The 16,844-nt window shown below is 34.8% G+C and overlaps 1 long non-coding RNA gene across 1 annotated transcript in view; it reads right to left on the bottom strand.

The window, feature by feature from the left end:
* Positions 1-10,541: 10,541 nt before the first annotated feature.
* Positions 10,542-16,844, bottom strand: part of LOC103510658 — a 40,000-nt gene continuing 33,697 nt past the window's right edge. The window contains exon 3 of the long non-coding RNA XR_541432.2: positions 10,542-11,243. This is a non-coding gene — a long non-coding RNA (uncharacterized LOC103510658). The remainder of the gene's footprint in view (positions 11,244-16,844) is intronic.

The following is a 16,844-nucleotide window of genomic DNA, read 5'->3' as shown; positions in this document are numbered from 1 at the left end:
GTTCGGTTCGCGGTTATTCGCGGATTGTTCGCGGTATCGCGGTTTGTTTCGCGGTATTTCGCGGTTTGTTCGCGGTGATCCGGGTTTTTTCGCGATATTCCGCGGTTTGTTCGCGGTATCCGCGGGTTTGTTCGCGGTATTCGCGGTTTGTTCGCGGTATTCGCGGTTTGTTCGCGATATCCGCGGTGTCTGTTTTTCGCGGTACCGCGGTTTGTTCGCGTGGTATTCGCGTTTTTTGTTCGCGGTATTCGCGTTTTGTTCGCGGTATTCGCGTTTTGTGCGCACGTATCCGCGTTTGTTCGCGATATTCGCAGTTGTGGGTTCGATCTCAGGCAAACGCAGATTTTTTTCAGCTCTTTTTTTTTACCGCAAATAATTGATGAAACCAAAATTTTCGCCTGCGGCCGGTCCTAAAATTTTTAGTTTTTATAGATTGTATAGCTCACAATTTTTGCCTGCGGCGCTGTTCCTCATTCTTTTCGTGTTAACCTTCATCCCCCAGGATGTGTGAATGTGTAGACCGAAAAATTACAAAAAAAAAAAAAATGCGGCGCAGTGGGAATAGGGGGGAAAATCTTGAAAAAGTAGACTGGAAATTTGGAAAAAATGGACTGGAAAACCGAGAAAAGTCAGGGAATTTTATTTTTCCATTTTGGTAGACACCCTGCCACTTACCTACCCTGCTATTCTTGATCTATGAATAAATAAATATAAATTTGGATGCATCTTATATTAAGCTCGATACGAATATTGTGGTCAAATTCTCAAATGAATGATAACCAAATTTCATGCCTTGGTTTGGGTTTGAACCCGCTCCCTTTCACTTGTCAGTTGACCCCTTCACCACTAACCTACTGAGTTACTAAGGTAACTGAGTTACTAGTAGGTACTTGTTCTATTTGTACTTTCAATAGAACAAACTGGCAAAGGTTCTCACGATGGGTTATTGAACATCACTTCTTTCAAAATTTTCATACAATCATTGACTTGGGGCAAATTTCGATGCTAGATGTTCTATCTCGACTGTAGGTAGAGTTTTACATATCGCAATACCTAGCCTAGACAAAAGATATCGGACAAAATGAACCTTATTCTCATAGTGATTGGACCCCTCTCAAACTAGGTTTCACATTGATACGTACATATCATGCCTATTATTCATTCGTTATTTGTTTTGTTCTCTTTTCAAGCACAAAGTTTCAACTTGTCTGTCAAACAATGTAGAACATATTTATGCAAATGTGACTTTGCTATCTTTATTCTGCACGTAATTGACTGAGACCACACTATAACAAATCGCAGGTTCTTTTCTTTTGCTGTACATATTGTATAGATATTCATTGTAAGTTCCGAGCTCCAAAGTCGATGGGACTTTGTATTTGCCCACAATGTAGATTCATCTTACCTTTGAACCTGGACAATGTCCCTCCAGTCTCTTTCCACTGCTTCTTTATTTTGCATGGAGACTATGATGAAATTAGGTAAAGGACCCTAATATGTGACAAGTACCTTACTTGCTTACTCGTAAATACCTACTTTAGGGAAGGCCCAAATTAGTTGCAAGTGTTTTCAAAAGCGGGTCTCATTTATTTTGTGCTTTAAATTTAACATATTCAAATAGGTAGAAACCTTTGTCTATGAAAAATAGTTAGAAAGTACTTAGGAACCATAATCTTGGAACCATCACATCATAAGAAATAAATAAATAAAGGGAAAATGAATAATATCTATGAACGAGTATTTTGTACCAAAATAACTTCAAATACATATAATTTATTCTTATACTTTTTACCAATTTTAATTGTTTATTTTGCCTTACACCATGTAGAAACTAAAGGCATGTTGAATAGAAAGAGACTTCCTAATTTCACTGACATGAGCTGTCATTCACATGTTTTGTCTTCGTCTTACAGCATCCGGTATAAAGTTGATGGAGAAACTTGTGTGATTTCTATTCTGAGGAATTGAAATCACACTAGAGAATAGAGAAGATGAACGCTGTGTGTTCAATAAGATTTGACTAATCCTTGATCTACTCTGCGATCGCGGCCTTTAGTATCACTCTACACTAACTACAGCAGTACTTTGTACGAACCTCAGTAATATAATAATTGACTAATCCTTGATCTACTCTGCGATCGCGGCCTTTAGTATCACTCTACACTAACTACAGCAGTACTTTGTACGAACCTCAGTAATAATAATAACAACAATAGGGCTTATTTATACTGCTCGCATAGGACTGAAAAATCCCTTTATTCCAGCAGTAGGTTACTACTATTTTGGTCAAATTCTCAAATTATTTTGAGAATTTCACTGATTAGGCGAGCGTCTTGACCACTACACCACCGAGGCAGTTTGTAGTGTAGAAAGGAATTTCATAGAGTAAAATCTGAACCTACGCTCAATATTTGTTATTAGGTATTTCTAATCAGATGAACAATGAAATATTAAAGCGACATTGCTTTTTCGCTAGGATTGTCCTCACGAGGCTGAATGCACCCCCAAAAATACCTGCTTTCTAAAGAGGATGTCCCTAGTAGCTATCATAGAACTATATTGTTTGAAAGAGAAGGTCCAAGTGATAACTCTGAAGTTATTGGTTGACCATATTTATCCCTCAGTTGATTGTAGTTTAGGGCACATCAATTCCGGTCAACAGTGGAAAAAATTTAATATGTAATATGTCAGATGACACCCAAGACATTGTAACTTTTGCACATGGTAAAACCATTCAACTATGACACCCAAAACATTGTAACTTCAGTGCTTGTCACTGAACTATTTAGTGATTGAGGGAGCAGGCTAGTAAGAACACTATTTATTATACTGGGCGCTTCAGAATTTAAGTTTTGGAAGTAGCTTTTCCTAGGTAGGTCTGTTGGTACTACGTACCTATAACACAAAGTACGTAACTTCAGTGCTTGTCACTGAACTATTTAGTGATTGAGGGAGCAGGCTAGTAAGAACACTATTTATTATACTGGGCGCTTCAGAATATAAGTTTTGGAAGTAGCTTTTCCTAGGTCTGTTGGTACTACGTACCTATAACACAAAGTATAAGTAGTTAAGTACGATAAGGTTTAATGTTTAGACACTTAAAAGTAGTGTCATTGAGATTAGATTAATGTGATACAAACTTGATGATATCAAATCAAGTTGATCTCTTTGCTGACAGCAGCTCCTTGTAAGAAGGTTTTCTAGGGTTACCCTGTAAAATAATTTATAATAATGATAAAAGACTCAGTCGAATTAAATTTTTAACGTGTGCTTAAAAAAGCTCTATTACAGAGCACTAGTTTGTACTATTACTTTGATTGTACCTACTCGTATTATGACTGATTATTAGGCTCGTGCATGGTAGGTACTTTATATCACTTCTCATAAGAGTTAAAGAGATGTTCATGTTTTGTTACTGGGAAGCTCAAAATGTGCGAACTTTCTTGAGCAAACTGAAAATCTCGGGCTTTGAAAATCAAAATTGAAAATTCGAATTCGACCTCTCGTTTTACTAGGTCAATTTCCTCTGACACTAATTAGTATGATTTTTCGCTTCATATAAATTACAATGTTTCATACGGCATTATTTTCACTTGATGTGATATTAGTTGTGATAAAATTTTGATAATCATAATTTTAAACAATCACATTGTTTTTATCTGTTGAATTTCCGAGTATGAAACTTTGATAGGTTAGATAGCTGATATTAGGTATCATAAAGTTGAGATTAGATTAATGTGATACAAACTTGATGATATCAAATCAAGTTGATCTCTTTGCTGACAGCAGCTCCTTGTAAGAAGGTTTTCAAGGGTTACCCTGTAAAATAATTTATAATAATGATAAAAGACCCAGTCGAATTAAATTTTTAACGTGTGCTTAGAAAAGCTCTATTACAGAGCACTCACTAGTTTGTACTATTACTTTGATTGTACCTACTCGTATTATGACTGATTATTAGGCTCGTGCATGGTAGGTACTTTATATCACTTCTCATAAGAGTTAAAGAGATGTTCATGTTTTGTTACTGGGAAGCTCAAAATGTGCGAACTTTCTTGAGCAAACTGAAAATCTCGGGCTTTGAAAATCAAAATTGAAAATTCGAATTCGACCTCTCGTTTTACTAGGTCAATTTCCTCTGACACTAATTAGTATGATTTTTCGCTTCATATAAATTACAATGTTTCATACGGCATTATTTTCACTTGATGTGATATTAGTTGTGATAAAATTTTGATAATCATAATTTTAAACAATCACATTGTTTTTATCTGTTGAATTTCCGAGTATGAAACTTTGATAGGTTAGATAGCTGATATTAGGTATCATAAAGGAATTTTAAAATTTGCTCCTCAGCATGTGGTCTCTTATTTTCGCTGAAACATATTCTGACGCCATACAAGCACTAAAAAGATTTATACAGATATTGATGATAGGCCGAACTATTCAAGTTTAGGAAATGATAAACAATTTGAGTTAGTTTTAAGACGTTGAAAATTATGATAGATCAAATTTAATGATAAAGTCGGTAATATAATATTGGCTTGAACAGTTGAATGTCAACATTACGTAGTAGGAGTTGGGCAGAAAATTTATGTCCATCATGATGATAATATTTGAATAGAGATAAGAAAGTTACGTGTGGTATTAGGTGGTAGGTTTCCAGTTTATAGTGATGTAAAGTATGTGTGGTGTTTACTGTTGCTTGGTGTACCTACACACCAGTACGTTACAAGTACTTGACTGAGTAATGCGACTTTTGTAAGCTTTTGGTGCACAAAATTGTTTCCAATGTACGTAGCAGTATGTACTCTGTAAAGTTTTCTGTGTAACATACCTACCGTCTGATTCATTTAAACTGACAAAATAGAATGTATTCCGTTAGGTCATTAGTCTCACTGAACATACCATAATATTAGATATACTAAAGCATACATAGAAAATCATGGCTCATCTAGTAATCTAGTTCTTCATAACACAGATCTGCTCTTGTAAGTAGATATAAAATCTACAGAAGTAAAGAAAATCCACTGCACACATACAAAAGTTTCAAATGTTATTAATACCTATTCATGATAGAGAATAATTTATTTCACCTGAGGGATGATAAAGTGAATGGCGCAAAACAGTAGGATTACTAGACTGGCTGAACTTCCAATATATTATTAAAAAGCCACTACTTCAAACAGTAGGAGATAGATAAGTTTTAACTTCTTCACTTAGATGCTCACAGCTACCATTAATTTATTTTAGAACTTAACATTTTTATATTAAGTATTTATGTATCTATTCATTACTCATCTTTCATTAGAAAATAACTTTCAGGTAATCTCACGTGCTAATGACTGAAGTTCTCTTTAGACTTTAGAGTCAGTAAAGTTTAGCACAACTATCGTTGCATACTCTTTACATAGGGTGTAACATAAATACGAGAGAAATCATGTTCCATTCAACAAGAAACATCTTCCGTTAAAAACTTTCTTATAACTTGAAGCGAACTTCTTGTGAATTTTTGCTTAAAGCCAACTATGAAGTCATGTTGAATATTTAAAATTTCGTCGATATAATCTGACCATTTTTCCACTGTTATCAAACCCCACCTTCATTTCGTTACTATTGGATGGACCATCCCCATAATATTTCTAAACTGAGCAAAAAAGAGTGTTATAAATGAGAGGCGTACCTATGGGTTCGTGTGTGGGAAGTGCTATGACGTTCATTGAAATATTGCTGATTATTTTGATTCGTAGAAGAGGAGCTACTGTGGTCAAGTGCTAATGAATCTAAGCTTCCAAGTGCTTCACATTTGATTGTTAGTGGATGAGACCACACTATAACAAATCGCAGGTTCTTTTCTTTTGCTGTACATATTGTATAGATATTCATTGTAAGTTCCGAGCTCCAAAGTCCCATCGTATTTGCCCACAATGTAAATTCATCTTACCTTTGAACCTGGACAATGTCCCTCCAGTCTCTTTCCACTGCTACTTTATTTTGCATGGAGACTATGATGAAATTAGGTAAAGGACCCTAATATGTGACAAGTACCCACTTATTTTTATCAGTGGCCCGTTTTACTTAAATAACCCATACGTGGAATGAGAGATCAGACCCTTATTTGGCCTCTTTATCTTTGCCCACTTTGAATATTCTTAAATCACCTACAGTCGTAGACAAATTTAAGCACTTACCTGTAATTAGTAAATAAAATTGACCTGTGTAGTATCTCTGTATAAGTATCTTCTTGGTGTCATACCAATGAAAAAAATTCAGAGAACATTGCTTACTCTCTGAGAGATCGTACCTAGGAATACAACAACACTAGCAACAACAAAATTCAGTACCTGTGCAATTATAAATTGATTTATGCGGAAAAGCCCCGTCTTGCATATTATAATGCATTCTGACTGATAGATAATAACAATGAAAATTAAATTCAGAGAACATGCTTACTCTCTGAGAGATCGTACCTAGGAATACAACAACACTAGCAACAACAAAATTCAGTATGCAATTATAAATTGATTTATGCGGAAAAGCCCCGTCTTGCATATTATAATGCATTCTGACTGATAGATAATAGCAATTTGTATTTTTTATCATAGAACAAGCGTCAGGTATCTTAATGAGGTGTTATAAGAATGTGTAATGTCTTAACTCATGTACTTAAAGGTTACTGAAATACTTGTTAACCTGTTTTAAGCCGAGTTATAGGATGGTTTCATTCGAGATAACAATCACTATCGACAGGGAGATGTAAAGACTGCCTACTAATAACTAATTCATTACCCTAACTTATCTGATTATGCTAAAGCGCAAGCTCAATCTAGAAGATTTATTGCGTGCAGAGATACTTTGAGACTTCTTGATTTAAGATTACAAGCTTTTAAAGTCTTATAAGGAAATCGTCTCAGTGGCCAAGTCGATATACTTGGAAAGCAAAACCCCGAAATATAGAAAGAGGCACCTACCAAAATACTCTAGATAAAAGCTAAGAAATGGCAACGACTGTAGCAACTACAATCAAATAAACTTTTCACCTCTATTATTTAGGTCCAGGACTACCTACAAGTTCATGTTGAAATGATTGTTAACATTTGAGTATGTTCGGAGACCGTTTGGGCACAGCTTCCGAGAATACCCAGAGGACGATAATCGTTTCAACATGAACCTCTAGTCCCGGAGCTAAATTGGTATTTAGGCTGCTCTAGGAAAAATAATATTGAAAGTAAGGCACAAATAGGATGCAGAAACTGAAGACTAACAATTGTAGGCTAATAGATCCCAACACCTTATGATCTGTACAAGTCCTGCTCTAAGTATCAGGTTTTCGTTTAGTTAGCAAAGCGATTAGCGCTTCAAACTTCAAAATCAATAGATCCGATCATACCACATTATTGTTACTCCTACTCCGCCCCGAAAAAAATAATTACAAGTAGTACGTGTTCAGCCTAGCGAACTACCAGGTACCTTGTTATCTGTTTGATAAATATTTCAATAAACTTGCGCGCACTTTGGTGTAACTTTTAATAATTGACTAGTTTCTTTGTTCCTCTTCAAGTCTTCATTGAGTTATCGGACTTTGAAGATTGGGTGCATGATGCGATGAATATCCTCTGGTGAAATTATTTTGTAGACACCTTTGTGCATGTTTCTTTTCTAAATGTTCTTTTCTAAATGTTTATGGTTGGAAGATGGAATTATAGGAGAAAGAAGTAAGAGTGCTTAGGTATTATTGATTTTTGGGAAAAAATGAATGTGGTACGAGTATATTATAACATTATTAAATATGACAAGTATAGGTAGTGAAAGAAAGCAATCAGCATTGCAGTACCTAATGAGACAAAAAAGCGTCGAAATGGACATAAAGGGAGTACAAAAACATACAAGCAGATTTGATTACCACGGATTATCTTACGAAACAGGATTGTGGACAAAAGAGGATAATCTGCGGAGTTTATTTATTCAGATTGAGTCACTCTTATCTCTTGTCGTGAACCATTTCAGTGCAAATTATTGATACATTAATAAAAGGCGGTGTGTGAACATTAACAGGAATTTATATTACTTTTAACTACTGTTATAACATAGCCAAGACATTCCTGGAATTTATAATTGCATTCAGAAATAGACGTAGACATAAAGAAAAGGTTTTGTTTGTTCGCGAGGAAGTCAGATGGGTGAATTGGCTTGCATATATCCTGGCTATAAAGCTACGCACCGAGATGCAAATTATAGGCGCCTCAACGACGGTATGACAAGTCTTGAGAATGTGGGGGTTCGAGACTTCTGGAATATATTTTTCCCCCGAGATGTTTAGAAATGCAAAATTTTTCAGCAAACGAAGTGAGTTCTAAGTTTAAGTTTTAGCTCGAAGATATTGTATTTAGTGTGCCAATTTGCTTCACAATAACTTTCGAACGGTTCATCCGATTTTGATTAAAGTTCGCGAAAATAATTCTCACATAGAGATAATTTTCGCATTGGATTTTGGGCCCGAGTGGTAGGACTCCCCAAAGGCCCAATTATACCATATACCCACTAACAAAGTAGTGATATTCTAAGTAAATGAAATTTCAAGTCTCACCATTTTATCATTTATGCGTTTATAGAACTACTCTGTCTCAAACTTGGAACTGTTAATGTAATGATAATGACACTTTGAAAGTGAGACCCATTCATTCCTTTAAAGAATAATGAAGAGTCCTATCACAATTACTAAAGAAGTAAGTTCTTAACAAGTAGTAATACAAAGTCCTATCACAGTATTGAATGATAAACAAGAGGTAAAAACAAATGATTATACCTATACTCTGTTTATTTTAATAAATAAATAATTCATTTTGTTTTACACTATCCTTCAACAAATAGAACGCTTTTATGTATTTTTTATAAAATCACAAATAAATTTTCAATACAGTGTTCTACAAAATACTTGGTAGAATAAGGAAAGTAAAAATGAATTTTCGTCCGTATGAATGAGATGTCTCTCAGATGAAGTTGATCTGGTCAAATTGAGAACCTTTTCTTACACCTTGTATAGCTACAAAAACGATTTGTGTTGGAAAAAAATGTGACCGTAAGTGAAATTTCTATCAAATCGGATTTTTCGATAATCTACTATACCTGTTGGTCCTGTGCTTTGCCACGGAGAAGATTATATAAATATTCGTAAAACAACTGGACGGTATGCTCGGACTGAAATCCCGTGGTTTGGTCTAGTGGTTTTCCTGGAATCTGTGGGTCTTTTTCGGAGTGACATTATCATTTTTTTCTCCATCTATAATACATAGTTTCTCCTTACAATTCGGACCAAAAGAGAAACAAATAAATACACAAAACACAGTTGGTCAAAGTCAGTCAGATATTCTCTTGACGTTCGCCATCCGATCATCGCGCTTGGTAGTGAAATATAGTTCATATTATTATATATCATTTTTTTCTCCATCTATAATACATAGTTTCTCCTTACAATTCGGACCAAAAGAGAAACAAATAAATACACAAAACACAGTTGGTCTAAGTCAGTCAGATATTCTCTTGACGTTCGCTATCCGATCATCGCGCTTGGTAGTGAAATATAGTTCATATTATTATATGCAATGTAGTTTTTATTACAAAAATAAATAAATTCTCATGTTTTATTTATTATTGAATGTAATATGATTATTATACGGTGGTAAGATCCTGATTATAAATTTTCAATAGACAGGGTGTCCAGTCCGTTTGGGAATAACACTTCAACACTTATCACTCATTTACCTACTTAAGTACCGGCGAGAGAAATTTGATTAGAAAAATATAATTATGTACTTAATAGTATTAGTGAGAAAATCTACAATTTTTTCTCTTAAACTGGTGTGTCTTTTGTTGGAGATCGAACCCATAACCTTACGATCTACTGAGCGACCATATTCTAAGATTAGTGCTCTTATCTGATAAGTTATTATTTTTGATCGCAAACTATATTTAAAACAAATCAACTCACACCTCTTTTGGGATGGTCAGTAAGAGACTTAGCTGAAATGTCAAATTCAGTATTGTCTCTGGGTGAACGCTTTACCCAAGCCCGGTTCAAACGTAGATTTCTAGTAGAACCCATAACCTTACGATCTACTGAGCGACCATATTCTAAGATTAGTGCTCTTATCTGATAAGTTATTATTTTTGATCGCAAACTATTTAAAACAAATCAACTCACACCTCTTTTGGGATGGTCAGTAAGAGCCTTAGCTGAAATGTCAAATTCAGTATTGTCTCTGGGTGAACGCTTTACCCAAGCCCGGTTCAAACGTAGATTTCTAGTACTCACACTGACGGGGATTCAATATTTAGACCAAACTGTTCTCTGAGATTAACGAGATTGATTCCTAAGGCATTTTCTAACTCCGAATCCTTGGAGCCCTGTAATATTTCGGTTCAAATGAGAGAAAAAAAATGACACTATTCCATACCGCGGTATGGGATCGAACCCACACTCCCCTACTGACAAGACTATAGTCAACTATTGCTAGCTATAACTACTATCAAGACCCGATTTCTAGTACTCACACTGACGGGGATTCAATATTTAGACCAAACTGTTCTCTGAGATTAACGAGATTGATTCCTAAGGCATTTTCTACCTCCGAATCCTTGGAGCCCTGTAATATTTCGGTTCAAATGAGAGAAAAAAAGTGACATTGTTCCATACCGCGGTATGGGATCGAACCCACACTCCCCTACTGACAAGACAAGTGCTTTAAGCAGTATACTATCGAAGGATTATAGTCAACTATTTCTAGCTATAACTACTATCAAGACCCAAATAGTTGACACCCTGTCGGTTCTTGACAGATCCTCTGTGTTGATGTTCACAAAGTTGGAAATATTTATGTCTTTTGAATTGGTTTTGTAGCTTTAGTTACAGTGGTTAATAACACCATTCGGAATTTGTTAGATCTTTCATTCGTCTCATTGTTGCGTATTCCATAGGGATACCACTGCTTACTGATTGGCATAGAATTGCCCAGTTTCATCCCAAGGTTGAAAAGAAGAAGACATATCGAGTTTTTTTCGTTGAATTTATTTTGGTAACAGGTCAGTAAATCACACTTGCAAGCGTTTTGTACTAAATCATTGTAATGACACTAACTTCATTACTTTAATAAGTGTCCACTTGAGGTACAAATTTGCAGTTCCATCTTGGAGTTGAATGGCTCGGCAGTTTGCTCAATATGTAGTTCAGGCAAACGTTGATACATCTGTAACATAAACATATACCAATAATTAATAATTTATTTATTTATTTAATATACCTTATTTATACTGTCGGCTAAGACTAAAAAGTCCCATTATGCCAACAGTTTAAAATGGCCTCATTTATTAACATCAATAATAAATACAAACGAAGGTTTTGATATTACAAAAGATGGAAAAAGTTAAATATTATATATAAAAAAAGTCATTGATGAATAAATATTTTCCCTAGTTTCAAACAAATGCACTCTTTCGTCGCCCAAAAAATTGCTTGACTGAGAGTTTGAAAAGAACATGCTAACTCTTAACAAACGAAAAGTAAATCGGTATGTAATTGAATAGGCTACCATGGTGCTCATGTTAGCACATACGGAACCATGACTCAAAATCTATGCGATTGAAAAAGCGCTTGTTTTGTTAAAATTTAAATAGTGGAGTCATTAAAAAGTAATTTCTCTTTTGGCACACTTCTGATATCATTGTCGAAATAAATTCTTTTCCACTAGATTTTTAGTTTGTTGTTCTCTCTTTTTCTGAGATCAGGTGAGAACTACTAATGGGATATACTGTAAGCTATAAGTACCTATGATGTATTGATGGAGTATCTATTCAGGGCTGTTCATGCCATTAGAAATGAACAATTGAACAGACGACAGCCTATCACGTAGAGTTGCAAATGTTGGACATTTTAAAATATAGATTAAACATGATTATTATCTCTCACATTTGCAATCATCTCATTTGAAATCAGTAGACCTATTGCAATCGTCTCTCAAAAATAAGAGATCATTTGCGCGCTCATATTTAAATAATTTTATTGATTAATTATCAGGATCTTATAGTACAGTTTCTCCTCTGAGATCAGGTGAGAACTACTAATGGGATATACTGTAAGCTATAAGTACCTATGATGTATTGATGGAGTATCTATTCAGGGCTGTTTATGCCATTAGAAATGAACAATTGAACAGACGACAGCCTATCACGTAGAGTTGGAAATTTTGGACATTTTAAAATATAGATTAAACATGATTATTATCTCTCACATTTGCAATCATCTCATTTGAGATCAGTAGACCTATTGCAATCGTCTCTCAAAAATAAGAGATCATTTGCGTGCTCATATTTAAATAATTTTATTGATTAATTATCAGGATCTTATAGTACAGTTTCTCTCAAGCAATGTGCAGTACTTGTTGGCCAGAGAGTGCCTTATGTTCATTTTTCTTCATAAATAATAGTAGGTACGAAGCTACAGGTATACTACGGTCTATTTTATGAGTTTGAACTTGCGAGAGTAAAACTCATTATGAAAACGCATACTGAGACTTATGATTGATTAACTTAATGAATCTTTCGTTTTGTTATGAAGTTTTAATCAAAACACCGACACTCTCAGTACGAAATTGTCCGTAACATTAAGGCGCAAGTAGTTTGAATTCAATAAAATTCGAGTCCGATTTTACAAACTCCTCTTTTGGGAGCTTCTACCAGTATAAACAACTAATGAAATGAAAATGGTGGAGGCGCCAACATTTGAGGGATATGATACTCTTAGGCTCAAACGCTCAAGTTTATAAGCCGATATCCACATTTATATCTCCATAATACGAAATTGTCCGTAACATTAAGGCGCAAGTAGTTTGAATTCAATAAAATTCGAGTCCGATTTTACAAACTCCTCTTTTGGGAGCTTCCACCAGTATAAACAACTAATGAAATGAAAATGGTGGAGGCGCCAACATTTCAGGGATATGATACTCTTAAGCTCAAACGCTCAAGTTTATAAGCCGATATCCACATTTATATCTCCATAACAGTAAGGGATCTACAGAAGGGCTGGGATTGTTGATCCTTTGATATAAAACGAAATTAATGTAGCTAAGTCGATTTTGAGTAATTTCCTGTGGGACCTAACCCGTTTGAGAAAAGGAAACCAAAACCCCTTGGATTTCCTACCTTTTGAGAAGAGGAAGGTATACCTCCAAAGTTCATACAATAAAAAAGAATTATCCGAAATATTAAGTTCAATAAAACGAAATTGAAAGCTTCTTGATTTTTGTTAATGGATTCAAATTTATCTACCTACCTTTTACTGATTTCGTAGGACTTTGTTCTTTAACATTGAGTACATAATGCACTTGAGTTCTACGTACGAGTATAAGAATGAAGAATAAATAATGAGTAATCGAATAACCAAGATTATTTGAACTTGGAATTCTTAATTGCGCTTCTTTAATTGCCTGAGCTGAACAAATTTCAGCAATTTCAGAAAGCAGGCGTGCAGATATTAGGTTGTGGAATGCAATTCCCAAGTTGCAGTAGCTGTTTGCTCGCTTGTTGTATCACTAATGAAAGTTCCTACCAGTATGTAAACTATGAGGACCGCATGTCTTTATCATAGGGAACTTCTATTTCTTCATACCTTGATTTATTATTATTGCATGGATGATTATTAAAATATACTTACGAGTAAGGTTAACTGTACAGACAGGAGGCTCTTCCAGAAAATACTACTGCGACCTAGCCTAAAAATCAATAGATCCGATCATACCACATTATTGTTACTCCTACTCCGCCCCGAAAAAAATAATTACAAGTAGTACGTGTTCAGCCTAGTCTCCATAATTCTTCTCCTAGAACTTTTGTCAACTTAGCTAATCCAAACTAACTTTCCATAGCACGTTATACGTCCTGGCGACAGTGTACTTTGAACAGAAAACGAGAATAAATAAAAGGACATGAAAAATTGAAACGTCTTGCACATTGAGATGCCTACAAAGCTGTTAATATCCCACTTTACCTCGGCTTATAATGTTCAACTCACAAACAAACTAATTTGTAACTCTGTCTTTATGAGAAATAAAATAAATAAAAACACCAGATTTATTTCATGTATCAATACCTACACGGTGTGAGGCCTTTATTTTATAGTGCTCTGGCCGGCTCATCTTATGCTTATACTCAGGTCTTGCTTGCAGCAATTGTAGCATTAGACAGGTCATAAGATATTTTATACTATTTAATATGTAATATTAGCGAAAACATGCTATAAAAATTAGCGACCGTTTCAGTTTTTGTGTGTATTTACAACTTTGCTTCTCCTATTCCTTGTAGAAGTGCTTTTCAAGACTTTCTATGCTAGAGAGATGTGGGTAAATTTTCTTTAAAATGTCAATAAAACCCTTAAAGAAATTGGACCCTTTTACATTTGAAAAGGTAAACACCTTGTATACCTCCTCTAATAGTTACTTCATTTCATTTTATTTTAAAAGCTCAACCAAGAGTTCTTGTGTTGCTCAAATTAGGAAAACAAAATGATGTTTTTACCAAACACCTTCAAAGAGCAGGCCTTGTAATGTAAAACGCCAAGCATTGTGCCTCTAAACCAGATACCTAGTAAGGCACTACATGTAAACAAAGCGAACGACCCCGTTCTTAAACAATTTAAAAACACCTTTCAAAAGAACAAGAAGAAGAAGAAGAAGAAGAAGAAGAAGAAGAAGAAGAAGAAGGAAAAAATTTAATGAAAATGCCTAACCTGATACAAAATACTCAATTAGAATTGATAAGTATCTCTTGACGTTCGCGCCTTCACCGCCAAGCTTGATCTACCGATTAAAACAGCGTATGCTTGTAAAAGATAGAATAATGGCACAAAGCCATCGCTCCATGTTTCGTATTGTAGATTTTTCTTTATCGAAGCAAGATTTAAATCAGCATTAGCTCAAATGATATGCTAGATGAACCTCAGAATGGGCCGAAAGATATAGGGAGGAGAAAAATGAAAACAAATTCACCAACACGGGAAAAGGAAAATTTAAAATTGCTTTACCTAAAATAATGGAAAAAGAACATTCAAACCCTGTGCTAAAAGAAAAGAAATAATCGAAAGTAAAAATAAATAAATCTAATTTAGCCTCCTCTTTCCTTCATTGGGTGTCCTAACTGTCCTACCTTTGGAGTAGCTGTCATAATTGGGTTTTGCGCAAAAAAGTACATACGGAAAGCCGCTAATGCTAATTACACCTGAGCTGAAATGTTTTTAAGTCGGTATTTGTTTTCTATTCTTCTCCTGGAGGTCACTCAACTGGGCACAGGACCTTAACACGGTCCGGAATTTCTTTCTATCCACCCTCACTGTACGTGCCAGTCCCGAGCTCAACTTAACAGTTGGGTTCCTCGGGAATTCTCCAGTGAAAATTAAGTAGATTAACCTTCTGCAGTGAAAATGGATTATCTGTTGGGCCTTTTATCTAACTTCCGATTAAGTAAGCAAAATAGCTCAAAATGTGATCTTCAACCGAATCATTCAACGAAATTACAAATAAGCGACGATTACCAAGAATTCTGAACATTAAGACCTCTCAAACTTTGCTCACAGAAATGTGGAGTCCACTGTTATTAGTCAAAGAAAAAGAAATTACAATTTCACGGCACTGTGTAGGCTTAAAACATCCTTTTTACGAAACCTAATTCATCACTGTAAAATGAGTTTTATCTTTAAGTGAACCGCATATTGAATATCACTAGAGGCTACTTGCGCAAGATTAATATACTTTTAATGTTCTGAAAATTTCAATTTTATATGTAGCCACCTATGTATTTTATCTATTAAAATAAAGTAAAACTTACGGTGGTCTTACCTAGCAGGTAGTAATGCATTTATTTTTTTACTGTATAGTAATAATCCGCTAAGTTAACTTTCTAGGCGCCCAAACGGATGATTTGTGAAGCATTCTGCTCTATTTTTTGTTCTTACTAGTCACCCCAAAGATCTAACAAAATCAACCACCTAAACAGAGCAAAATGCAAAGTGACAGTAAAACTATATAGGTTGTTGTATTTGTTCTTACTAGTCACCCCAAAGATCTAACAAAATCAACCACCTAAACAGAGCAAAATGCAAAGTGACAGTAAAACTATATAGGTTGCAAAGTGACAGTAAACCCCCACGTAGTCTTAGTACTTTCATTGGAAGCATTAGATATTCAAATATAAAATCAAATGAAGTTGCAGAGGTTGAGACCAGAAACATTATTGGTATATTAAGATAGTACAATGAGGTAAACTTTATCCTGAGTTAAAATCTTTACAATAAAACATTTTTTATTTTATCACTGAAATAACGTGTTAATACAATAAGTAATACTTTAACTTTACCATAAAAGTATCGTACAGAGGTTGAGACCAGAAACATTATTGGTATATTAAGATAGTACAATGAGGTAAACTTTATCCTGAGTTAAAATCTTTACAATAAAACTTTTTTTATTTTATCACTGAAATAACGTGTTAATACAATAAGTAATACTTTAACTTTACCATAAAAGTATCGTGTTGAAAAGGAAAAGCACGTGGCAGCCCTCGTAGTGTTAGAGAGATAGAGAGGAGTTTAAGTAGGTACGTAATGGATTTAATGGAATTGAATTAAAGTTTTTTTTACCTTTTTGTAAAAGAACAAAAAGATCGAACCGTAGGTCAAAATGATCATGAATATAGATGCCAGTTACTTACGAGTATTTACCTATGAAGACCAGAAGACTTACAACATCGTCAGGGCCAAAAGAAGAATTACCTATCTAGCCTCAGTACTCGGGAGGTAA

This window comes from Diaphorina citri, unplaced genomic scaffold, assembly GCF_000475195.1.
Source record: "Diaphorina citri unplaced genomic scaffold, Diaci psyllid genome assembly version 1.1 scaffold629, whole genome shotgun sequence".
Taxonomy (NCBI): domain Eukaryota; kingdom Metazoa; phylum Arthropoda; class Insecta; order Hemiptera; family Psyllidae; genus Diaphorina; species Diaphorina citri.
The sequence above is the reverse complement of the archived record's forward strand: the minus strand, read 5'-3'. Positions and strand labels throughout refer to the sequence as shown.